This window comes from Phyllobates terribilis, unplaced genomic scaffold (assembly GCF_046119375.1).
Source record: "Phyllobates terribilis strain yellow unplaced genomic scaffold, ASM4611937v1 Scaffold_9__5_contigs__length_417890890, whole genome shotgun sequence".
In the NCBI taxonomy this organism is placed as follows: domain Eukaryota; kingdom Metazoa; phylum Chordata; class Amphibia; order Anura; family Dendrobatidae; genus Phyllobates; species Phyllobates terribilis.
The window spans coordinates 103178297-103204255 of NW_027362769.1; the positions used below are offsets into that span (position 1 = coordinate 103178297).

The 25959-nt window shown below is 45.8% G+C and overlaps 1 protein-coding gene across 1 annotated transcript in view; it reads left to right on the plus strand.

The window, feature by feature from the left end:
* Window positions 1–25959, plus strand: part of PDE11A (phosphodiesterase 11A) — a 921640-nt gene that overhangs the window by 665937 nt on the left and 229744 nt on the right. The window lies entirely within an intron of this gene.

Sequence of the window (25959 nt, forward strand, 5' to 3'; positions counted from 1 at the left end):
GTCTCCAAAATGCATCAGGCTTGTTAAGATATTCTTTTACATACTTCAGATGCAGAATTTTATGATGAGGATGCAGGAGAGGTTTTCTCCTGCTGACTCTTCCATGAAGGTAATATTTGTGCAGGTGTTTCTGAACAGTAGAACAATGTACCACAACTCCAAAGTCTGGTAAATCTATCTGAGGGTCTTTTGCAGTCAAGCGGAGGTTCTGATTTGCCTCTCTAGCAATCCTACCAGCAGTTCTAACTGAAATTTTGCTTGCTCTTCCAGACCTTATCTTCACCTCCACTGTTCCTGTTAACTGCCATTTCTTAATTACATTTCAAACTAAGGAAAAGGGCAACTTGAAAACGCTTTGCTATGTTCTTTTAACCTTGTCCTGCTTTGTGGGCCTGCACCATTTTAATTTTCCGAGTGCTAGGCAGCTTCTTAGAACCCATGGCTGCAATTTTTTGCACAAGGTTAGAGGAGGCTGGGTTTTTATATAGCTTGGAAATTTTAATCACCTGGCCTTTCCCAATGATGATAGTGAACTAGCCATAATCTTAATATGCTAATGAAGATCTGAAACCTTGGTCAAAGTTATCTGAGCACACAAATCTCCAAGGGTGCCCAAACTTTTACATCGGCCCATTTCCCCTTTTGTAATTTTTAAAATGAATAAAAATGACAACATATATATTTTGTTTGCCTAAATACAAAGGAAATATGTCATCTTTAACTTTAGACCTTTTAGAGATCAATTCATCTTCAACTTGCCTAACTGTTCAAAATAACAGTAATTTTGACCAGGGGGTGCCCAAACTCCTGAGGCAATGGGATTCCATGTGAGATCCAAAGAGTTAACAGATTTGCTGGCGCAATGCATTCAGGAATTGTATGTTATTGCCCTCTAGTGTGATTTCCACGAAATACATGACAATTTACATTTTAGAAGAACGCTAACCTTTCTTATTGTGACTAATAAATAATTTAATAACTGCTATTATTTATGTTTTAATACCTTTTCACCATGAATAAAAATAAAAAATATATATTTTATGGATAAAGAAGTAATTTTTATATTGCAGCAAGACATTTTTGTTTTTCCGTCAAACTACTAACCTCTATTAAATAGGGCATCTTGAGGGGTTTAAAGAGTCAAGATCTAATCTTGTCCTTTGCAGCGCGATGTCCGGTTTATGTGTTTTTACATTCACTGCATGGATGTCTGTTTCTGGTAAAAACATTGTAATTTGAATTAACAGTAATGTCCGAGAAAGGGTTAAAACAGCTTTGGACGTAAGAGGAGTATGTGACCAAGATGTAGGCCGTCAGCACCACCATACAGTTATATGAAAAAGTTTGGGCACCCCTATTAATCTTAAGCTTAATGTTTTCTTAAAATTGGTGTTTTTGCAACAGCTTTTTCAGTTTGATATTTGTAATAACTATTGGACACAGTAATGTTTCTGCCTTGAAATGAGGTTTATTGTACTAACAGAAAATGTGCAATCTGCATTCAAACAAAATTTGACAGGTGCATAAGTATGGGCACCCTTATCATTTTCTTGTTTTAAATACTCCTACCTACTTTTTATTGACTTACTAAAGCACTTTTTTTTGTTTTGTAACCTCATTGAGCTTTGAACTTCATAGCCAGGTGTATGCAATCATGAGAAAAGCTACTTAAAGTGGCCACTTGCAAGTTGTTCTCCTGTTTGAATCTCCTCTGAAGAGTGGCATCATGTGCTCCTCAAAACAACTGTCAAATGATCTGAAAACAAAGATTATTCAACATAGTTGTTCAGGGGAAGGATACAAAAAGCGGTCTCAGAGATTTAACCTGTCAGTTTCCACTGTGAGGAACATAGTAAGGAAATGGAAAAACACAGGGACAGTTCTTGTTAAGGCCAGAAGTGTCAGGCCAAGAAAAACATCAGAAAGGCAGAGAAGAAGAATGGTGAGATCAGTCAAGGACAATCCTCAGACCACCTCCAGAGAGCTGCAGCATCAACTTGCTGCAGATGGTGTCACTGTGCATCGGTCAACTATACAACGCACTTTGCACAAGGAGAAGCTGTATGGGAGAGTGATGCGAAAGAAGCCATTTCTGCAAGCACGCCACAAACAGAGTCGGCTGAGGTATGCAAAAGCACATTTGGAGAAGCCAATTTCTTTTTGGAAGAAGGTCCTGTGGACTGATGAAACCAAGATTGAGTTGTTTGGTCATACAAAAAGGCGTTATGCATGGCGGCAAAAAAACACAGCATTCCAAGAAAAACACTTGCTACCCACAGTAAAATTTGGTGGAGGTTCCATCATGCTTTGGGGCTGTGTGGCCAATGCCGGCAACGGGAATCTTGTTAAAGTTGAGGGACGCATGGATTCCACTCAGTATCAGCAGATTCTTGACAATAATGTTCAAGAATCAGTGATAAAGTTGAAGTTACGCAGGGGATGGATCTTTCAGCAAGACAATGATCCAAAACACCGCTCCAAATCTACTCAGGCATTCATGCAGAGGAACAATTACAATGTTCTGGAATGGCCATCCCAGTCCCCAGACCTGAATATCATTGAACATCTGTGGGATCATTTGAAGAGGGCTGTCCATGCTCGGCGACCATCAAACTTAACTGAACTGGAATTGTTTTGTAAAGAGGAATGGTCAAAAATACCTTCATCCAGGATCCAGGAAATCATTAAAAGCTACAGGAAGCGACTAGAGGCTGTTATTTTTGCAAAAGGAGGATCTACTAAATATTAATGTCACTTTTCTGGTGAGGTGCCCATACTTATGCACCTGTCAAATTTTGTTTGAATGCAGATTGCACATTTTCTGTTAGTACAATAAACCTCATTTCAAGGCAGAAACATTACTGTGTCCTACAGTTATTACATATATCAAACTGAAATAGCTGTTGCAAAAACATAAATTTTAAGAAAACATTAAGCTTAAGATTAATAGGGGTGCCCAAACTTTTTCATATAACTGTATGTATTATGCAAAAGTCTTTTGGGTTCTCGGCACTGGTAACACAGGCAGGAAAGGGCCCCTGTGCAAGAGCACTATATGGGCCCTTTTCAGTCTAATCAGTCATCATAATGCACAATTCCACTTTCTTTGGAGGTGGAAATGGGTCCCCTTTCCTCTTGGGCGGCTGCACCGTTGCCCCGATGGTATGTCCCCCCTGGTTTCCTCTGGCCGAGTGTTGTCTTGAACCTCTCCACCCCAGTAATGAACATGTCTTCTGCTCCGCTCCCATCCTCACCCTATCTAGACTGCTTTCTTGTGGGCCCAGTGCAGGGGCCTGAGGGAGGTGTAATATGGTGAAGGTTGCAAACAAAGAAGCAGAAGAGGCCATTATAGGTAAAAGCAGGATTCCATATACTGTCGTTTTGAAAGATGAACAGCCATAACAGACAGCAGGCACAACACTTGATATTTCTCACTTCTGATATTGATTCAGGCTTCATCTTTATGGTTACACCACGTAGCGGCACATCACATAGTTTCTTCATCATAATCTCACAGTGACACCCACATGTCACTCTTAGGCCACATTCACACATTCAGTATTTGGTCAGTATTTTACATCAGTATTTTTAAGCCAAGACCGGGAGTGGGTGATAAAATACAGAAGTGGTGATATGTTTCTATTATAGTTTTCCTCTGATTGTTCCTTTCCTGGTTTTGCCTTACAAATACTGATGTAAAATACTGACCAAATACTGAACGTGTGAATGTGGTCTTAGATATATCCCCAGCTACAGCAGCTACCTTCACAGATGCTTCCATGAAGCAACATTTAGCCTTCTTTCACTAAATCCCCCACACTAGGTGGACACCTAACAGTCCACCATTGTTTCAGGGCAACACTCTCACCCAGAGCAGTTTCAGGACTCCCAACATCTCCACCGACATTTTTGCGATGTTTTAAGGTGTTTGACTCCAAAATTCACCCTTAGTATGCATTAGTGCAACACATCACCGCAATTTCATAATAGCAACATCTTCAGGGAATGCCGGCCATCTTCCACTCCTTTCTACTCCCACCTGTCCCTGACTATTTTCAGTATTATAGAATAAAGCCTGGTCCTGACATCAGTTTGAGCCCAAGAGAGAGAAGTAAGCCTTCTGTTGTACAGGTTTAGTACAGGGATTCCTATGAATGTGAATGCCTTGTCATGGCAGGTGGGCTCACAGAATTTGATCAAAATGTGCTAAGTATAGTGAATATAGCAGTAATGTAATTTAAAATAATAAAAAATGGGGATATCACAGCCCCAAGATAAGCCCTGCGAATAATATTCTTTGTGTGTGCCTAATCCCAAGAGAGAGAAGTCAGCCTTCTATTGTACAGGTTTAGTACAGAGACCCATCTGAGTGCGGATGCCATGTCGAGGCAGGTGGGCTCACAGAATTTGATCAAAATGTGCTATGTGAATAATATTCTGTGTGTGTGTCTTATCCCAAGAGAGAGAAGTCAGTCTTCTGTTGTACAGTTTGAGTATATGGGCCCATCTGAGTGCGGATACCTTGTCGTGGCAGGTGGGCTCACAGAATTTGATCAAAATGTGCTAAGTATAGTGAATATAGCAGTAATATAATTTAAAGTAATAAAAATTAGGATAACACAGCCCCAAGATAAACGCTGCAAATAATATTCTGTATGTACTAAATGCTCCTAGGCTTTTACATACAGCCTATACTTTCCTGTTTCAGCACTTTTCTTCTGATCTCCTCCCAAAGGTATTTTTCATATTTACATGAGCAAGATCAGTAATATAAAAAATGCTAAAACAACAAACTCTGGGAGATCATAGCTACATGAGAACTAAAAGTTATCTATAAGATCTTATGTGCCTGTGTACGACATCTACAGCTTGCCAATTCTGCCCTTGATCTTCTTCCTTCATCAGCAGCATCACAGTAGGGATTATACCATTACGCAGTTTCCTGCATTGCTGCCGACCCCAGAACTGAAGCTTGGCATTATTAAAATGACAGTTTTTTAACTTCCAGTTTCTTATTTAGGAGTCATCTGGAAGATTCACACTTGGGCTATCCTCCTCAAAGTATGGATCAGTACCAGTATTTCTCAGAGATTTCTGGCACATTCTCAAGATAGCTGACCATACCTGGGCAATTTTGCATGGAGATGAAAATGCCCCTTTAATTATTTAGAAATCATTTGAAATGATAGTATTATTTGGGAAGAGAATTGCAGTATTACGGGAAGCATACGGGTGTATTATTTGAAACTATGTGGAAGTATTCTTAAAGTATTTTATGGGGAACTTTTGGAACTACAAAGTAAAATTGTTGAACAAAGCAGTATTCTCTAAACCATCTCAGACAGATGTCTGTCCAGCGTGTTTGAAGACTTCCATTGAAGGAGAACTCACCACCTCTCGTGGAAGCCTGTTTCACTCTTTGATCACCCTCACTGTCAAAAAGTTTTTTCTAATATCTAATCTGTATCTTCTCTCATTCAGTTTCATCCCATTGCTTCTAGTCTTTCTTTGTACAAATGAGAATAAAGCTGATCCCTCTAAAGTGTGACAGTCCTTGATATATTTGTAGACAGCTATTAAGTCTCCTCTCAGTCTTCTCTTTTGCAAGCTAAACATTCCAAAAACCTCTAACGATTCCTCATAGGACATTGTTTGCAGACCGGTCACTATTCTGGTTGCTCTTCTCTGAACTTGCTCCAGTTTCTTCAAGTCTTTTTTAAGATGTGATGCCCAGAACTGGACAGAGTATTCCAGATGAGGTCTGACCAAAGAGGAGTAGAGGGGGATAATTACTTCACGTGATCTAGGCTGTATGCTTGTGTTAATTCAACCCAGAATTGTGTTTGCCTTTTTTGCTGCTGCATCACACTGTTGACTCATGTTCAGTCTGTGATCTATTAGTATACCCAAGTCTTTTTCACACGTGCTGTTGCTTAGCCAAATTCCTCCCATTCTGCGTATGTTTTTTTCATTTTTCTTGTCTAGATGTAGGACTTTGCATTTCTCATTGTTAAAAAACATTCTGTTAGTTGCTGCCCACAGTGCCCTTTTGTTTAGATCTTTTTGAATCCTCTCTCTTTTCTAGTATTAGCTATCCATCCTAGCTTTAGCTTTCAGCAAATTTAATCCGTCTACCCTCAATTCTTTCATCTAAATCATTGATAAAGATGTTGAACAACACAGGGCCCAGGACAGAGCCTATCCCACTTGAGACATTCTTCCAAGTGGATGTGCAGCCATTTACGACCACTCTTTGGGTCCGATCACCAAGCCAGTTATGAATCCACTTAACAGTTGCCTTGTCCATTCCATAGTTGGTCATTTTTTCAATAAGGATGGTATGAGATACTTTGTCAAATGCCTTGCTGAATTCAAGATATACTATATCTAGACTACTGCATTTCCCTGATCCAACCAGTCAGTAATTCAGTTATAGAAGGAAATTAAGTTAGTGACTTATTAGTTACAAACCCATGGTGGCTCTGGTTAAACAGTTCATTCTCATAAAGGTACTTGCTTACATGTTGTTTAATAATTTGTGCGATCTTTCGTGGTATAGAAGTAAGGCTCACAGGCCTATAGTTCCCTGGGTCCACCTTCTTCCTCTTTTTGAAGATAGGGACAATATTCGCTCTTCTCCAGTCTTCTGGGACTTCTCCTGTTCTCCAAGAATTTTCAAAGATTATGGAGAATGGTTCAATAATTTCCTCTGCTATCTCCTTCAGTACCCTATAATGTAATTCATGTGGACCTGGAGACTTGAATTAATTTATGTTAGCTAAGTATTCCATCACTATCTCTCCATTTATAGATAGTGTGGATTCTTCTATTCCTTCAATAGTATAGTTGATGTTACATTTACATTCTTAGAGAACACAGAAGCAAAATAGGAATTTAAAAGTTCTGTCTTCTCAGCATTATTGTTTATTACTTTACCATTTTCATCCTATAAAAATCCTTTAGCATCTTTGACTTTTCTTTTACTTTTGACATACCCCCAAAATCCTCTGTTATTGCTTTTGAAATCTCTTGCAATTTTTAATTAATTATCAGCTTTAGCTAATCTGATGCGCGCCCTACAGGTTCTGCAGACAGCATTATATTTTTCTTTAGATATGCCTACCTCATTCCATTTGATAAACATTTCTTTCTTCCTTTTTAACATGTGTTTAAGTTCTGTGTTCATTCATCCTGGTTGCCTTAAATGCTTCCTATTCTTACCTCTTTTAGGGATTGTTAACGATTGTGCTTTGAGCTTTTCCTGGACTTTTGCTTCCTTTCCCACAATGTTCTATCACTGGAATCACAGGGTCTCTGCTCCTGCCTTATGCTACTCTCAAAGTAGGTGGCAAAAACCTGGTGACAGAATCCCTTTAAAGGGTTTTTCCATTTCAGAAAACCCCTCTTTCCTGGCGCAGTTTATAAAAAAAGACAAATGACGTGTAACGGGTCTGGGAGGCGGAACCTCTGAGCTACTATACAAGGGGGCGGTCCTTGTAAGGGAGCGGGTGGCGACCAGGCAGGCAGTCACAGCAGGTGACCGGGACAGTCTCTGGATGAACGGGCAGATGGTCACGGCAAGTGACCGGGGCAGTCTCTGGATGAACGGGCAGATGGTCACGGCAAGTGACCGGGGCAGTCTCTGGATGAACGGGCAGATGGTCACGGCAAGTGACCGGGGCAGTCTCTGGGTAAAGGGTTGGTACGACCTGTGGCGGCTGATGGTAGACGTGAGCTCCCAGGTGAGCAGGCGAGAGTCTCTGGATAAACGGGTGGTCACGGCATGTGACGGCGGAGCCTCCAGGAAGACCAACAGACAGGCGGCAGATGAGCGCTCCCAGGTGAGCGGGCAGAAGTCTCTGGACAGGCGGGTGGTCACAGCACGTGACGGCAGAGCCTCCAGGTAGGCTAGGAGACAGGCAGCAGATGAGCGCTCCCAGGTGAGCGGGCAGGAGTCACTGGACAGGCAGGTGGTCACAGCACGTGACGGCGGAGCCTCCAGGTAGGCTAGCAGGCAGGTAGCAGATGTGCGCTCCCAGGTGAGCGGGCAAGCTGGTCCATAGACAGACTGACAGGAGTTGGAAGGCAGACCGTCGGACCTCAGGCAAGCAGGCAGGTAGCTGATGTGCGCTCCCAGGTGAGCGGGCAAGCTGGTCCTTAGACAGACTGACAGGAGTTGTAAGGCAGACCGTCGGACCTCAGGCTAGCAGGCAGGTAGCAGAATATCAGGCAGGAATAAGACAGCAAGCTGGCAGGAATCTGGCAGGTATCTGGCAGGTAACTGGCAATGGGACCTGAGGGCTGAAGCAGAGTAGTGAACAGTGCAACAACATTGCTCGGGCACCTCCATTTTGGAGGAGGTGCCTTATATATGGTGAAGTCCTCCGGCCATTGGCCGGGGACTCCTTAGGACGGCGCGCGCGGCCCCTTTAAGAGGGAGGGAGAGCGCGCGCGCGCGCCCTAAGCACAGTGGCCGGGAAGGAGCGCGCGCTGCCAGCAGAGCGGGAGGAGGACGCCGGGCACGGAGCAGAGAGGTGAGGGGAACAGCGTCCCTGCCTAGCAGAGGGCAGGGACGCCGGCGCTACAGTACCCCCCCCCTTTAGGCCCCCCCTTTTTTAGGCCAGACAGAAATTTAGCAAGGATAAGAGGGGCATGGATGTTCTCCCGGGGCTCCCACGTTCTCTCCTCAGGACCAAACCCCTTCCAATCTACTAGAAAAAAGGTCTTTCCTCTTACCCTTTTGGTGGCAAGAATGTTCTCTACCTCAAACTCGTCCTCAGCAGAAACCGGAGCAGGAGGCGTACCTGTAGACTTGGAAAAAGAGTTAAGTACCACAGGTTTGAGGAGAGATACATGGAAGGAGTTAGGGATCCGTAAGTTGGCCGGGAGTTTCAATTTATAGGCCACCGGGTTGATCTGACTGATGACCTCCAGAGGACCGATGAACCGAGGCCCTAACTTGTAAGAAGGTATCTTGAGTCGGACATATTTAGATGAGAGCCAGACTTTATCTCCAGGACGAAATTGTGGAGGATCCAGGCGTTTTTTGTCAGCGTGTCTTTTCATCCGTTCGGACGACTGAAGGAGTGCGGATCGGGTACTCTCCCAAATGGAGGAAAATTTGCTAACGAGAGATTCCGCAGCCGGGTTGTCCACAGAGGTGGAGACAGGAAAAGGAATCCGAGGATGCTGACCGAAGACTACAAAAAACGGGGATTTGGAGGAGGATTCGCTCTCGTGATTGTTATAAGAGAACTCGGCCCATGGTAGGAGATCCACCCAGTCTGAATGATGAGCATTAACGAAGTGCCGGAGGTAACTGGTCAGGTTCTGATTGATCCGCTCCACTTGACCATTGGACTGAGGGTGGTAAGCGGAAGAGAAGTCCAGGGTGACGTCTAGCAGTTTACAAGTGGCTCTCCAGAAGCGTGAGGTGAACTGTACCCCACGATCCGACACGATGTGGAGGGGCAGGCCATGAAGACGAAAGATGTGACGAATAAAGTCTTTAGCTAGCTCGGGTGCAGACGGGAGGCCTGGCAGGGGAACGAAATGAGCCATCTTGGAGAAGCGGTCAGCGACCACCCAAATGACCGTACAACCAGCAGAGACTGGGAGGTCAGTTATAAAGTCCATTGCTATATGCTGCCAGGGGGCAGCAGGTACAGAAAGCGGAAGGAGGCGACCGGCTGACAGATGTCTCGGAACCTTGTTGCGGGCGCAGGACACACAGGCAGAAACAAAGTCTATTACGTCCTTGTGCAGGGTAGGCCACTGTAATGCACACGCCCGGGCTGAGCGGCGTGTGCGTGTGATTGTAGTGATTCCACTGGACCGTGCCGGAGAGTGAATGCCTGGAGGGGCGTAACTAGGTATTCACCCGATCCGACCAGGGTCGCACGACGGCATACGACGCCAGTGCACCAAGGAGGAACCGAGCAGAGGGACCAGGTGCTACTCCAGGACAGACCCCGGACACGGCTGTTGACCCACACAGGGGAATACAGGAACAGACTGGTAGGCTGGCACACAGACTGGTGGGTATAGGCAGGCACGACTGGTATGCAGGCAGGGGGGTACAGGCAAGCACAGCTAGAGTGCAGACAGGGAGGCACTAGCAGGTAGGAACACAGGCGGGATAGGACCCAGTACACACTGGGACTCAGGAACAATACAGGCCGAGGGGTACAGGCAAGCACAGCTAGAGTACAGACAGGGAGGCACTAGCAGGTAGGGACACTGGCGGGATAGGACCCAGTACACACTGGGACTCAGGAACAGAACCACAGATGTGGCGGACAAACACAGCAGAGTGAGGCCGCCCAGAGAGGTGAGCGAGAACAGGGCAGGACAAGGCCGCCTGGAGTGGTGAGCAAGAGTAGAGCAGGACAAGGCCGCCAGGAGCGGTGAGCAAAGGGTCAGAGCTGAGCGAGACTGCCGGAGCAGTGAGCAAGAGTAAAGCAGGACGAGACCGCCTGGAGCGGTGAGCAAGAGTGGAGCAAGACTGCCGGAGCAGTGAGCAAAAGGATAAGAGCGGCGCGAGACTGCCGGAGCAGTGAGCAAAAGGGTCAGAGCGGAGCAAGGCTGCCGGAGCAGCGAACAAAGGAGTCAGAGCAGGCTAGAACCGCCGGAGCGGTAAGCAAAGGAATCAGAGCAGGCTAGAACCGCCGGAGCGGTGAGCAAAGGAGTCAGAGCAGGCTAGAACCGCCGGAGCGGTGAGCAAAGGAGTCAGAGCAGGCTAGAACCGCCGGAGCGGTGAGCAAAGGAGTCAGAGCAGGCAAGGCTGAGCAGGGGGGACAGGGCTCTGTTCACACGGAACAGACAGGAAGGGAAAGGCAGAGCCAGATACCCACAGGGTACTTGCAGTGAAGTAGCGAGTGGACCACAAACTCACAAACGGGAGTACAGAGACAACAAGCTGGAGTTAGGTACGAGTTCAGACTCTGCAGAAAAAGGAAGGGAACGGACATAGAGGCAAAACAGGTAAAGGATAGGAGAGAGTTCAGACTGGAACTGAGTGTACGGAGGAGACCGACACTGCAGCGGAATACAGGAGCGGGTCTGGGAATACGGCCCCCAGAGAGGCGGGACGAACAGGCAAGGAGCGTGTTCAGACAGGACAGACAAGATACAGGAGCGGGTCTAGGTAATCGGCCCCTAGAAGGCGGGAGGAACAGGCTAGGAGCGTGTTCAGACAAGATACAGGAGCGGGTCTAGATAATCGGCCCCTAGAAGGCGGGAGGAACAGGCTAGGAGCGTGTTCAGACAGGCCTGGAAATACAGCCTCCAGGATAGGCAGACAAGAGAACACAGACAGGACTCAGTTCAGACACGGGAACTGATACCGCAAGGCAGGAGACATAGACAGGACTCAGTTCAGACACGGGAACTGAAACCGCAAGGCAGGAAACATAGACAGGACTCAGTTCAGACACGGGAACTGATACCGCAAGGCAGGAGACATAGACAGGACTCAGCTCAGACACAGGAACTGATACCGCAAGGCAGGAGACATAGACAGGACTCAGTTCAGACACGGGAACAGATACCGCAAGGCAGGAGACATAGACAGGACTCAGTTCAGACACGGGAACTGAAACCGCAAGGCAGGAAACATAGACAGGACTCAGTTCAGACACGGAAACTGATACCGCAAGGCAGGAGACATAGACAGGACTCAGCTCAGACACGGGAACTGATACCGCAAGGCAGGAGACATAGACAGGACTCAGTTCAGACACGGGAACTGATACCGCAAAGCAGGAGACAAAGAACGGGACCTGGCACCTTCAGAGTGCAAGCACACACTGAATGAAACACTATGCTTAGGCAGGGATAGATGGGAGCAGCTGAGCTATATACCAGGTGACAGACAGCAATAGGCTGAGGACGCACAAGGGGTGTGACCCACAGCAGGTACAAAAAGCAGGAAGTGATCGGGCGCCGCCCTTAAGCAGCAGAAACAGACACAAACAGACAGCATGGAGGGAAGCCAGAGAGACATTCTGGACTGGAGATCAAGTGCGCGCTCTTGCACAGTGGGAGATGGACCACCATGCAAGGACGCCGCCAGGTATGTTACAGCCACCAGTAGTGCCGGGTAATAAGCTGGAGGGTCTTTTTCTGACCGGCATGGCCAGCCAGTTTAGACGAGTGACCGCAGTGAAGGATCTTCTCCCGATCAGGTACTGATACGAACGTCTTTCCGGGAGGGAGACGATTTAGACTCACGGGAGCCACCTGCATTACTCTGGCGGGATCGATGATGTGTTTCGGATCCTCCTCGAGATCAGACACCAGAAAGGATCGAGACAAGGCGTCCGCCTTGACGTTTTTGTCAGCCGGGCGAAAATGAAGAACAAAATCAAAGCGAGCAAAAAACAAGGACCACCGGGCTTGGCGCGGGTTAAGTCTCTGGGCATGCTGGAGGTAAGCCAAGTTCTTGTGGTCAGTGTAAATTATTACCAGGTGAAGAGCCCCCTCGAGCAGGTAACGCCACTCCTCCAATGCCAGTTTGCTGGCCAATAACTCTCGGTCTCCTATGGAATAATTGCGCTCTGAGGAGGAGAAGAGTTTAGAGAAGAAGCCACAAGTTACCATCCTCCCGGAAGATGATTTTTGAGTAAGTACCGCTCCGGCTCCAGAGGAGGAGGCGTCAACTTCCAGGAAGAACTGCTTGTTGCCGTCCGGGCGATGCAGCACCGGGGCGGAAGAGAAGGCCTGTTTTAGGGAAAGAAAGGCCTCCTCTGCTTCGGGCGGCCACTCTTTGGGATTAGTACCCTTACGGGTGAGCGCGGAAATTGGGGCAGTCCGGGAAGAGAAGTGTGGTATGAAGAGGCGGTAGTAGTTGGCGAAGCCCAGGAACCGCTGAATGGCCTTCAACCCCTCCGGTCGAGGCCATTTCTCGATGGCAGACAGTTTCTCTGGATCCATTCGTAGGCCGGTCTGAGAAATAATGTAGCCCAAAAACGGAAGCGAGGTCTGCTCAAAGAGGCACTTCTCGTATTTAGCGAAGAGGTGATTCTGCCTGAGCCTGAGCAGGACCTGACGAACGTCCCTCCGGTGAGTCTGGAGATCCGGAGAGAAGACCAAGATGTCGTCCAGGTACACCACTACGCAGGAGTAGAGAAGGTCCCGGAAGATGTCATTGACCAACTCTTGAAAGACGGCAGGAGCGTTACAGAGACCAAAGGGCATTACCAGATATTCATAGTGGCCGTCCCGGGTGTTGAATGCCGTCTTCCATTCATCCCCCTGACGGATACGAACCAGGTTGTACGCCCCACGGAGGTCCAGTTTGGTGAAGATTCTAGCCCCCCTCAGACGATCAAATAACTCCGGAATGAGCGGAAGGGGGTACTTATTCTTCACCATGATCTGGTTAAGGCCTCTATAGTCTATACAGGGACGGAGAGAGCCATCCTTCTTTTTGACGAAAAAGAAGCCTGCTCCCGCCGGGGAGGTAGATTTCCGGATGAATCCCCTGGCCAGATTCTCCTCAATATATTCGGACATCGACCGGGTCTCAGCAGCGGATAATGGATAAATACGCCCACGGGGAGGAGTAGTACCGGGTAACAGGTCGATAGGGCAGTCGTATGGTCTATGAGGGGGTAGTGTCTCTGCCTCCTTTTTATTAAAGACATCAGCATAAGACCAATAAGGAATCGGAAGTCCAGGTAGATTAGCTGGGGTAGGAGAAGGACGGACGGGATGGACGGGAACCAGACAGGTCTTATGGCAGTCCTGTCCCCAGCGAAGGACCTCTCCGGTCTGCCAGTCAAGCACGGGTGCATGTCTCTGGAGCCAAGGTAGACCTAGCAAGAGGGCGTGAGAGAGTCCAGGCAGAACATGAAAGGAGATACTCTCAGAATGCAGCATTCCCACCTGCAGAGTAATGGATTCGGTGATGAGTTGGATGGGGCGTGGTAAGAGACCCCCATCCATGGCAGCAACAGACAAGGGTACAGCCAGAGGTTTGGTGGGGATGCGGTATTTCTCTACCAGGGACTGTGAAATAAGATTCCCGGCTGCTCCAGAGTCAAGTTGGGCTAGTTCGAAATAACGGTTCTCCCCGCAGACGATTGAGACTGACAACAGCAGAGATGGAGAGGATTTATTCTTGTCTAGGTCGACCTCTCTGAGCGAACCTAGACACAGACGTTTCCCGACCTCTCCGGGCAGGCACGGATCCGGTGCTCCTTACTGCCACAGTAGAAGCAGCTCCCCTCGGCACGGCGTAAGTCCTGACGGGTTTTGACCATCTTGGTCTGGTCGACCTGCATAGGCTCAGGAGAGTGTACCTGGGGAGAGACGGAGGGAGTGACGGGTTTCTGAAGAGTAGGAGCTAGACGTGGAAACCTCCTCTCACGGGTGACCTCTTTGGCACGCTCCTGGAACCGTAGGTCAATCCGGGTGGCAAGAGTTATTAGGTCATCGAGAGTGGTAGGAATGTCCCGACCGGCAAGTTCATCTTTAATACGGCCGGACAGACCCTCCCAGAAGACGGATACCAGAGCGTCGTTATCCCAGGCCAGCTCCGAGGCAAGGGTACGGAACCGTATGGCATATTGGCCCACGGTGAGACCTCCCTGACGGAGGCGTAGCAGTGATGATGCGGATGAGGTCTTCCGTCCGGGTTCGTCGAAGACTTTCCGGAAAGCCGTGAGAAAGGCAGGCAAGTCGGACACCAGGGGGTCTCATCTCTCCCATAGAGGATTTAGCCAGGCCAGGGCCTCCCCAGTGAGATGGGACATGATGAAGGCAATTTTGGCCCGGTCGGAGTTAAACTGGTGGGACAATAGTTCAAAGTGCAGGGTGCACTGATTTATGAAGCCCCGAGCCTGGGCGGAGTCGCCTCCGAAGCGAGGAGGTGCAGAAAGCCGGGGTCCGGGGTAGGATACCATGGTATTAGTGGGCAGCGGAGCTGCCGGATTGCGAGTTATGGCACTGGCGGAGGTTGCTGGCGGAGCAGTCAGAGTGTCCAGGCGAGAATTGACATTCCGCAGGTGACCCAGGATGGACTCCTGTTGGGACCTCTGACGGGACAGTTCATGACACAGGTCCGAGAGCGAGGGAGCTTGGGTGCCACCGGGTTCCATGGCCCGAGCAAACTGTAACGGGTCTGGGAGGCGGAACCTCTGAGCTACTATACAAGGGGACGGTCCTTGTAAGGGAGCGGGTGGCGACCAGGCAGGCAGTCACAGCAGGTGACCGGGACAGTCTCTGGATGAACGGGCAGATGGTCACGGCAAGTGACCGGGGCAGTCTCTGGATGAACGGGCAGATGGTCACGGCAAGTGACCGGGGCAGTATCTGGATGAACGGGCAGATGGTCACGGCAAGTGACCGGGGCAGTCTCTGGATGAACGGGCAGATGGTCACGGCAAGTGACCGGGGCAGTCTCTGGGTAAAGGGTTGGTACGACCTGTGGCGGCTGATGGTAGACATGAGCTCCCAGGTGAGCAGGCGAGAGTCTCTGGATAAACGGGTGGTCACGGCATGTGACGGCGGAGCCTCCAGGAAGACCAACAGACAGGTGGCAGATGAGCGCTTCCAGGTGAGCGGGCAGAAGTCTCTGGACAGGCGGGTGGTCACAGCACGTGACGGCAGAGCCTCCAGGTAGGCTAGGAGACAGGCAGCAGATGAGCGCTCCCAGGTGAGCGGGCAGGAGTCACTGGACAGGCAGGTGGTCACTGCACGTGACGGCGGAGCCTCCAGGTAGGCTAGCAGGCAGGTAGCAGATGTGCGCTCCCAGGTGAGCGGGCAAGCTGGTCCATAGACAGACTGACAAGAGTTGGAAGGCAGACCGTCGGACCTCAGGCAAGCAGGCAGGTAGATGATGTGCGCTCCCAGGTGAGCGGGCAAGCTGGTCCTTAGACAGACTGACAGGAGTTGTAAGGCAGACCGTCAGACCTCAGGCTAGCAGGCAGGTAGCAGAATATCAGGCAGGAATAAGACAGCAAGCTGGCAGGAATCTGGCAGGTATCTGGCAGGTAACTGGCAACGGGACTTGAGGGCTGAAGCAGAGTAGTGAACAGTGCAACAACATTGCTCGGGCACCTCCATTTTGGAGGAGGTGCCTTATATATGGTGAAGTCCTCCGGCCATTGGCCGGGGACTCCTTAGGACGGCGCGCGCGGCCCCTTTAAGAGGGAGGGAGAGCGCGCGCGCGCGCCCTAAGCACAGTGGCCTGGAAGGAGCGCGCACTGCCAGCAGAGCGGGAGGAGGACGCCGGGCACGGAGCAGAGAGGTGAGGGGAACAGCGTCCCTGCCTAGCAGAGGGCAGGGACGCCGGCGCTACATGACGCTTTACTCAAACTCCCTGGGTCCAGTGCTGAGTCATCACCACTGCTCCTGGTGTCGTTTGTCTGAAGCCCTTTGTCATGTCGACAGCACTGCAGCCAATAACTGAGCTCAGTGGTTCTATCAAGATAATGGCACGAACCTCTGAGCTCATTGGCTGCAATACTGTTGATGTGATGTCAGCACTAAAGACAATAACAAACATGGGGAGCAGTGGTGAGACCAAGCGCTGGACCAAGGGAGGGTGAGTAAAGCCCAGTTTGTTTTTCTAAAACTAACTGCAGCTGGGGGACAGTGGGTTTTATGAAAACGGAAAACCCCTTTAATACAGTTATAGTGCATAGTTTTGTAAGCTTTAGTCTTCCTACGACCTGCCACCATCATCAGTGTGGACCTAAACCTGCTTCATATTCAGATCCTCAGCTGCTGATGTGATTTCATGATAAATGTTCTTTAGTTTCCAAAGAAAAAGAGCAGTATGAGAGTGTAACAAAAGATCAAGTAGGCTTTTATAGGAGAAAAGCTAGTAACAATTTTCCGCTGTGTACAGATTTACTTATTCTTGCATTATTGTATCACTGTACAACCAGGAGTCGGGGACATTTTATTCAAGCACAGTAGGGCTCTGACTCGCTTAAAAAGCTGGAGCGTCGAAACCCCGCACTTGAGCAAAAAAATTACTTGTGTGCTGGTAATGTTCGAGCAGAAACGGAATAGCGTTCTCTTGTAAGGCGTACCGCTGTTTTATTGGGAATTTCACTTTTCATTACAATTGCATTATCTAAACAAATACTTGCTCCAGGGCTTAGGAGTGTAACAAGAACACAAGCAAATTGGAAACCGCAAGTGCAAGGAGCAAAGCATCAGTCACGGCATGAGGTGCAATGAATCATTACTTACCCGCCCTGTTGTCATTTATTCTACTGACTGGAGTTGTACAATGTTGTATTGTGATTCTACAAGCCTTTAGGGCGGCAAATGCTGGCTCCTTATTACATGTGTAGCCATGGTTTAGACCAGCCATATTACAACATAAGATATGAACACCAGGATGTACAGTAATGCCGGTGACTGAGTCAATATGGGATTTAACCTTTTAAAGGGAACGTGTCACCAGGTTTTTGCTACCCCATTTGAGCGCAGCATTATAAAGAAGCATAGACCGTGATTCCGGGGATGTGTCACTTATTGGGCTGCTTGCTGTGGTTTTGAGACAATTACAGTTTTATCCGCTGTAGATTTACCAGTATCCTGAATGCTGAGCTCAGTATAACCCCGCCCACGCCAATGATTGGCTGCTTCCTGTGTACACTGTGCAGAAAGCTGCCAATCAGTGGTGGGGGCAGGGTTATATTGAGCTCAGGAATATAGAGGACTAAATGGCGGCAGGTTTACTAGTCCTCTAGTGATAATCTCCTGCTGATAAAACAGTGATTTTATCAAAACTACAACAATCAGCCCAGTAAGTGACACATCGCTGGATTCAGGGTATCTGTCTCTACACTATGCTGCTCTCAGATTAGGTGGCAAAAACCTAGCGACATATTCTCTTTAAGGATCCAGCCATTACTTGTTCAGTGTATTCACCAGCACTGTGAGTCAGTAAGCCAACATTTCTACTAAAAGTTTTTCCACACTCCATCTCCAGTTCTCAAGCCCCCCCACACACACACACACTCCAGTTCCAACACCGACTACAGCTCCGGCCCCTTCACAAATAGCCAATAATTAGTAATAACAAATGTTCTGTTTTATTTGATAAAAAAAGGGGGGTCTTTTAGACTCTGTGGCATAATTTTCAAGGTACACCAAGACAGTGCAAACATAGACTGGGCGGTCGTAAAATGTGCTAGATTTATTTTAGCGGCTCACGCCCCTTGATAATTAGGGTGTGTTTTAAGTCTGTCTAGTCTAAATTTACATCACCTGTCAGTTGTCTTACTGTGAGGCACATTGACCAAACAGTTTCCACAAGAAATCTGGCCTAAAACTAGTTGAAATGTTCCAAAATTTTTGTGCAGCTCATTGTTGGGAAAATGTTGTGTGGCTTTTTCAACTTTTTGAAAAGTAAATGGAGATTAATAGGAGGAGCATGGCGGAGCATGGCCCAATAAATCTACCTTAACCCCTTCGCAACCTTGAGTTTTCCTGTTTTTGCGTTTTCATTTTTTTGCTCCCTGTCTTCCCAGAGCCATAACTTTTTTATTTTTCCGTCAATATAGCCATGTGAGGGCTTGTTTTTTGTGGGATGAGTTGTACATTTGAACGACACCATTGGTTTTACCATATCGTTTACTGGAAAACAGGGAAAAAATTCAAAGGGTAGTGAAATTGCAAAAAAAGTGCAATTCCACAATTGTTTTTTCTTTTTACCAGGTTCACTAAATGCTAAAACTGACCTGCCATTATTATTCTCCAGGTCATTATGAGTTCGTAGATACCAAACATGTATAGGTTCTTTTTTATTTAAGTGGTGAAAAAAAATCTAAAATTTGCAAATAAAAAGGCGCCATTTTCCTAGACCCAAAGCGTCTACATTTTTTTGGATCTGGGGCTGGGTGAGGGCTTATTTTTTGTGTGCCGAGCTGACATTTTTATTGATACAATTCTGGGGTAGATATGATCTTTTGATCACCTGTTAATGCATTTTATTGCAATGTTGCAGCGACCAAAAAAAACATAATTCTGGCATTTTGAATTTTTTTCTCATTACGCCGTTTACCATCCGAGTAATTATTTTTTTATATTGATTGGGCAATTCTGAACACGGCGAAACCAAATATGTGTATATTTGATTTTTTTATTGTTTTGTTTTGAATGTCATGAAAAGGGGGTAATTTGAACTTTTATATATTTTTTTAAAAAATTTTTTTACTGTACACTTGCTTCAATAGTCCCCATAGAAGACTAGCCGCTGCCATCATCTGATCGCCTGTGCAACACACAGTAGGGCTTCAGTCCTGCTACACACATGGTCAAAATTGTTGGTACCCCTCCCTCATTTAATGAAAGGAAAACCCACAATGGTCACAGAAATAACTTGAATCTGACTAAAGTAATAATAAATTAAAAATCTATGAAAATGAACAAATGAAAGTCAGACATTGTTTTTCAACCCTGCGTCCACAGACTTTTTAAAAAAATTAAACTCATGAAATAGGCCTGGACAGAAATGATGATTCTCTTAACTTAATATTTTGTTGAACAACCTTTTGAGGCAATCACTGCAATCAAACGATTCCTCTAACTGTCAATGAGACTTCTGCACCTCTCGACAGGTATTTTGGCCGACTCCTCATGAGCAAACTGCTCCAGTTGTCTCGTGTTTGAAGGTTGCCTTTTCGAGACGGCATGTTTCAGCTCTTTCCAAAGATGCTCAATAGGATTTAGGTCAGGGCTCATAGAAGGCTACTTCAGAATAGTCCAATGTTTTCCTCTTAGCCATTCTTGGGTGTTTTTAGCTGTGTGTTTTGGGTCATTATCCTGTTGCAAGACCCATGACCTGCGACTGAGACCAAGCTTTCTGACACTGGGCAGCACATTTCTCTCTAGAATCCCTTGATAGTCTTGATATTTCATTGTACCCTGCACAGATTCAAGACATCCTGTGCCAGATGCAGCAAAGCTGCCCCAAACATAACAAAGCCCCCTCCATGTTTCACAGTAGGGAGAGTGTTCTTTTCTTGATATGCTTCATTTTTCCATCTGTGAACATAGAGCTGATGTACCTTGCCAAAAACTTCCATTTTTGTCTCATCTGTCCATAGGACATTCTCCCAGAAGCTTTGTGGCTTATCAACATGTAGTTTAGCAAATTCCAGTCTTGCTTTTTTATGATTTTTTTCAACAATGGTGTTCTCCTTGGTCGTCTCCCATGAAGTCCACTTTGGATCAAACAATGACGAGATGGTGCGACCTGACACTGATGTTCCTTGAGCTTGAAGTTCACCTTTAATCTCTTTAGAAGTTATCCTGGGCTTTTTTGTTACCATTCGTATTATTCGTCTCTTTAATTTGTCATCAATTTTCCTCCTGCGGCCACGTCCAGGGAGGTTGGCTACAGTCCCATGGATATTAAATTTCTGAATAATATGTGCAACTTTAGTCACAGGAACATCAAGCTGCTTGGAGATGGTCTTATAACCTTTTACCTTTAACATTCTTGTCTATAATTTTCTTTCTAATCTCCTGAGACAACTCTTTCCTTTGCTCCCTCTGGTCCATGTTGAGTGTGGTACACGCCATGTCACTAAACAGCCCTATATACAGGCCCACTGACTGATTACAAGATTGTAGACACATGTGATGATAATTAGTGGACAGAAATTGATTTAACATGTCCCTTTTGTCACATTATTTTCAGGGATACCATCATTTCTGTCCAGGCCTATTTCATGAGTTTCATTTTTTTAAAAAATCTGTGGAAGCAGGGTTGAAAAGCAATGTCTGACTTTCATTTGTTCATTTTCATAGATTTTTAATTTATTTTTACTTTTGTCAGATTCAAGTTATTTCTGTGACCATTGTGGGTTTTTCGTTCATTAAACGAGGGGTACCAACAATTTTGACCATGTGTATATGTGTTGCAGAAATGCTCACTTGCTATGAGCGCCGACCGCTGGGCGACGCTCATAGCAACCCGGCAATGACAACCACAGGGTTCTCCAGCAGACCCTGGATTGTCATTGCAACCCATCGGCGACCTGCGGTCATGTGACACGGGCGCCGATGGGCGGGACTTATGACGTGATTCCAGCGCCACGATGTTAAATGCCGCTGTCAGAGGTTGACAGCGACATTTAACTAGTTAACAGCCATGGGTGGATCACGATTCCACCCACGGCTTTTAGGGGCACATGAGAGCTGATCAGATGTGCCCGGTAACATGTGGGCTCATGAGTGTGGGGTGTGGTAGATTGCTCACTCAGCTCCACACGGAGGTAGACGCAGAAATGCTATTTCTTTAAATTCCTGAGTGGTTTATTAAGACACAGCATAAACCACTATCAATTCCATCAAAATAAACAGGCCTTTCTTGGCATAACAGGTAAATAAAAGAAAATAAGGTAGTACAGTCCATAGGCCTGTGGGAGTCCACCCGCACAGGGTTAGCACATAACACAAGGTTCAGGAAAAGCAAACACATGCTTCTTTCTCTGGAGCCCGCTCCTGCTGACAACGGAACACTGAATGCTTCTACAGGCCGAGTATTTAAGCCCCAGACCACATCCTGATGTTGAGGTATGGTGAACGACTTCCCACCCGCTCTATAGTCGTTCGCAAAAAAACTGGCCCATTTAAAATGGCTAATTAACCCTCTCAGCATATAACATACAGGAGAAGACTTCCAGGTTTCACATCACTGAAGCTATTAGCCTCAGTGAAACATATCTCCCCTCCTGCTCTCTGACAGTGACTTTGTCACATATTCCCCCCCCTCTCTGCCCAAAGCCGGGGGTTTTGGTACAATCACTCACTAAACACGGAAGTCTGGACAGGGCATCTGCATTACTATGTAGTTTCCCGGACCTGTGATCCACATGAAAATTAAAGTCCTGGAGCACTAGAAAGCACCCGGGCATTCTTCCCCTTCTTTTCCCTCATAATATCCCACAATTGCCAGAAACGCCCGAACTTGCTTTTTGGAGTTTGGTTGTGGCCAATTTTGGATAGCCTCCACCTTATTTACTTCGGGTTTATTTTGCCCCTGCCGACAATGTGGTCAAAGTATTATGCCTCTTCTTTCCCCATGGCGCACTTCTTTGGGTCTATAGTAAACCCAGCCTTCCTTAGCTCAGTCAATACCGCCTGGACCATCTGTAAATGACTTCCCCTATCCAGGCTGAATATCACAATGTCATCCAGGTAAGCTGAGGCGTACTTTTTGTGAGAGGCACGGATCCCGTCCATGGCCCTCTGGAAGGTAACTGGGGCTCCCTGCAGACTGAACGGCATCCTGATGTACTGAAAGTAGCCATCAGGAGTAGAAAAGGCCGTCTTCTCCTTGGCACTTGGGGACAGGAGAATTTGCCAGTACCCTTTCTATTAGCCTCAGTGAAACATATCTCTCCTTTGACACAGGGGATGCCACCTTGGACGTACTCATACGTCCAAGGTGGGAAAAGGGTTAGAAGTGGTTGTCGCACAAACAAAGTTGATTTTAATCAATAGATCTTGAAATAACAATACTTTCCACAATTGGATGTGTTTAAATAAAATGTTCCTGTGCTGAGATAATCTTATAAATGTGCCCCTGCTGTGTACTGTGTAATGTATCTCATCATGCAGGAACATAGTCTGATCATACCACAGCTCCTGGGCAGGGGAAGAAGCAGAAAAGTATACAGACATTACAGCAAGGGAACGCAAATTAATTCTTTCTTTGAGGTAAAATATTTTTTTTTAAAAAGTCAAGGACATGTTTTATTTCACAAAAAGAATCAGCTGCGATCCCGTACTCTATTGTCTGTATACTCTACCCCCCCCCCCCCCCCGCCCAAGAGCTGTGGTATGATCAGACCATGTCCCTGTACGGTCAGACACAGCCATTACACAGTACACAGCAGGGGCACATTTATAAGATTATCTCAGCACAGGAACATTATTTTTAAACACATCCCATTGTGGAAATTATTATTCCAAGATCTGTTGATTAAAATCAACTTTAAAAATTAACTTTGTTTGTGGGTAAACCCCTTTAATTTACAACACACTGTGCCATAAATTAAACACAGTAATGTACAGTTCTGATGCCAGTGCCTCATAATGAATTCAGCGCATCTTACTCCAGCGGACACTTCATCAAAACTATTGTACAGTCTTGATGAATTGAATCTTTTGTGCCAGAAATTGATATATTTTTATTTACTATTTTATCTTTTTTTTTTTTTATAAGCCTAGAAATTTTAAAATCAAAAGCTTAGGAGATACTGATCCTAAATAATCTGTGCGTGTTTTTCACGTTCTATAAAAGGAACTCCTGGTTGACAGTCAACATGACTGGTGCAAGATCTTTAAAAAGATCTACCTGCAGTACTATTCCCAACAAAACTGCCAGTACTGCTCATGAAGCTACGAACGGAGCCTATTCAAAAATCATAAGTGATCAGAATGTCATGCAGAACAATGAATAATATGCATATATTGGCTATAGATATCAGAACATGTAATTTCTGCGGAGGCTAGTGAAATCGGCTGTCAGTGAAGCATAAATTCATTGAATAGTTCCTGACATATCCTAGTATTTCCTCCAAGGTATGTCTGGCAACCGCTCTTTATCTAAAACTCCATCTATACAATTGTTCTTATGTTACAAACGACCTGTCACTTGTTAATAAAAAATTGAGTTAAATACATTGTAAAAAATCCCTGAGTCCCCCTGATTCTGACACTTTTTTCCTTTCTTTACTTCATCGCTCCATTGCTGAGATATTCACATTTACTGCATTTGGAGCACAATATGTGAAATCTCTGCTTGCAGACAAACTGGACGTTTCTTCGGAGTCTTTTTTGGGGTCACGTGCTGTCATCCCTCCTTACCAGATTCTGCCAATCGCAGCTCGGCAGTCTAGCAGTCTCAACCTTCTCTTGGGGCGTGTGCTTAGACCCATCCCTCTCAGGTTCTGCCAATCACAGCTCGGCAGCATCTGAGACTACAAGATCAGCTGTCGATCTGTGATTCACAGCGTTTAGGAGTGAGGGGTGTCATGACCCATGAATGGGAATCATACAGTATTTTATTGCCATTGTACTGTTGCTGTTACACTGCTATAGAATCAGTTTTCCTTTTAGAAGTTTGTTCTCCCTCTCTCCCTGTAGCACAGCTCTGATGTAAGTAACCCCTCCCTTCTTCCTCAGTCAGTGTTTGTTATCCATCTTGCTAGCAATATCTGTATGCATCTCTGCTTCAGAATTGTCTTTTTAGCTACTACTACTACAGCTACTGCAGCTACTGCTACCTGTGCATAATCCAAGAATTCAGCCTGAGAATGCCGCTGCAGTCGAGTTAAGCTACTTGATGAAGTTCTTTGTGTGAGTACTGGTTCTTACAGACATCCATAGAAACACTGTCTCAAGAGCCTCACACTAACAGCCTAGTTATGGAGTCAGAATAAGGAGTAAATAAGCACGCCCCCTCCCCCAGAGAAGACTCCCAAGAAACACAATGTTGCACCACAAGCAGAGATTTCACATACTGTGCTCCAAAAGCAACAAATGGGAATATCTCTGCAATGGAGCAACGCAGCACAAAACAGAAAACATAAGCAGAATCTGTGGAGCTTGGGAATTTTTACAAGGTATTTAAATTTTTTGAGCAAGTGAGAGGTCCTTTTTAAAAGGGAGAATTGTGCATTTTTAATTTTTGCTTAGTTTATTCTTTGAGGGGGCGTATTTATTTTAGTGATATTTATTTATTTTACTCAGTTAAAATACAGACCTCATCATCACGGTCCCTATTGGGGCTCACAATCTAAATTTTCTATCAGTAAAACCTCAGAGTGTGGGAGAAAGAGGGAATCCCACACAAACTCCTTGCAGATGTTGTCCTCGGTGGGACTTGAACTCAGGACCCCAATGCTGCAAAGCAACAGTGCTGACCACTGAGCCACCATGATATGAATGTTGAATGTGATATCTGTAATTTCTATACTCGGCAGCTCCACCTTAAAGTCTCAACAACTTTATTTATGTATTCAGCATCAGCAGAGCAGATTTATTTCTCTAAAAGTACATCGAAGTAGCGATCTCCCGCCTTCTGTTGTTTATTTTGCTGTGACATTTTATTTGTATAAAGTAAATTTGATGAGAAGCAATGATACAAATATTATATTTTATTGCTGGTGTCTCGGCATATGTAGATGTGCTTCCCTGAATACAGAAAAACCTTTGATTGATATCTCTTTGGCATGTTCGCAGGTAATTTTCCTTGAGAAACATCTGTTATCGCTGTTCTTTGTTGTATACTTTCAGATAGAAATAATACAAGTAATCCACCACAGGGTGACATACTTGCTCTATGAAAGAAGCAGGAATGAAATAGAGAAAAAGAAAAGAGCAGAGGGTTCTCCATTGTTATATCAAAAAAATACTAAATAATAACAGTTATTAACGTAACATTTTTACTCTCTCCTTTTGGCCCCCTCATTAAAAATCAGCATCTTAAAGTTTACAGTACCAGCAAAATGAATGAGATTTCTGACGTCTCATGCACACGCTGCTTATTTTTTCATATCTCCAGCATGTCAATTCTTTCATAGTTTTTGCAGAATTTTTTAACCATTCAAATGAATAGGGGAAAAAACACAATGTATTTTATGCAGCGTTTTTCCTACCAAGAGATTTGTTTTTGGTGCAGAAATTCCTGCTGCAAATACTTTACATGTGCACATACCATTATGTGATCAAACTTTTATCGGTTTGCAGTCTGTCTGCCGAGAAAATAATTATTAACAGACAGTGTGCAGCACCTAGAGCAGCGCGTTATCATCTCTTTTTGTGTTGTCTATTGATGTTTCATAAATCTATTTTAATATTCTATATATTCAATACAGTGATAAATTATATGAATTGAATTGACATTATTTTTTCCACTGTTCGTTAAAAAAGCAAGTTTTTTGCATGCTTTAATTGCTACACCATGGGCAAATGGTCAGT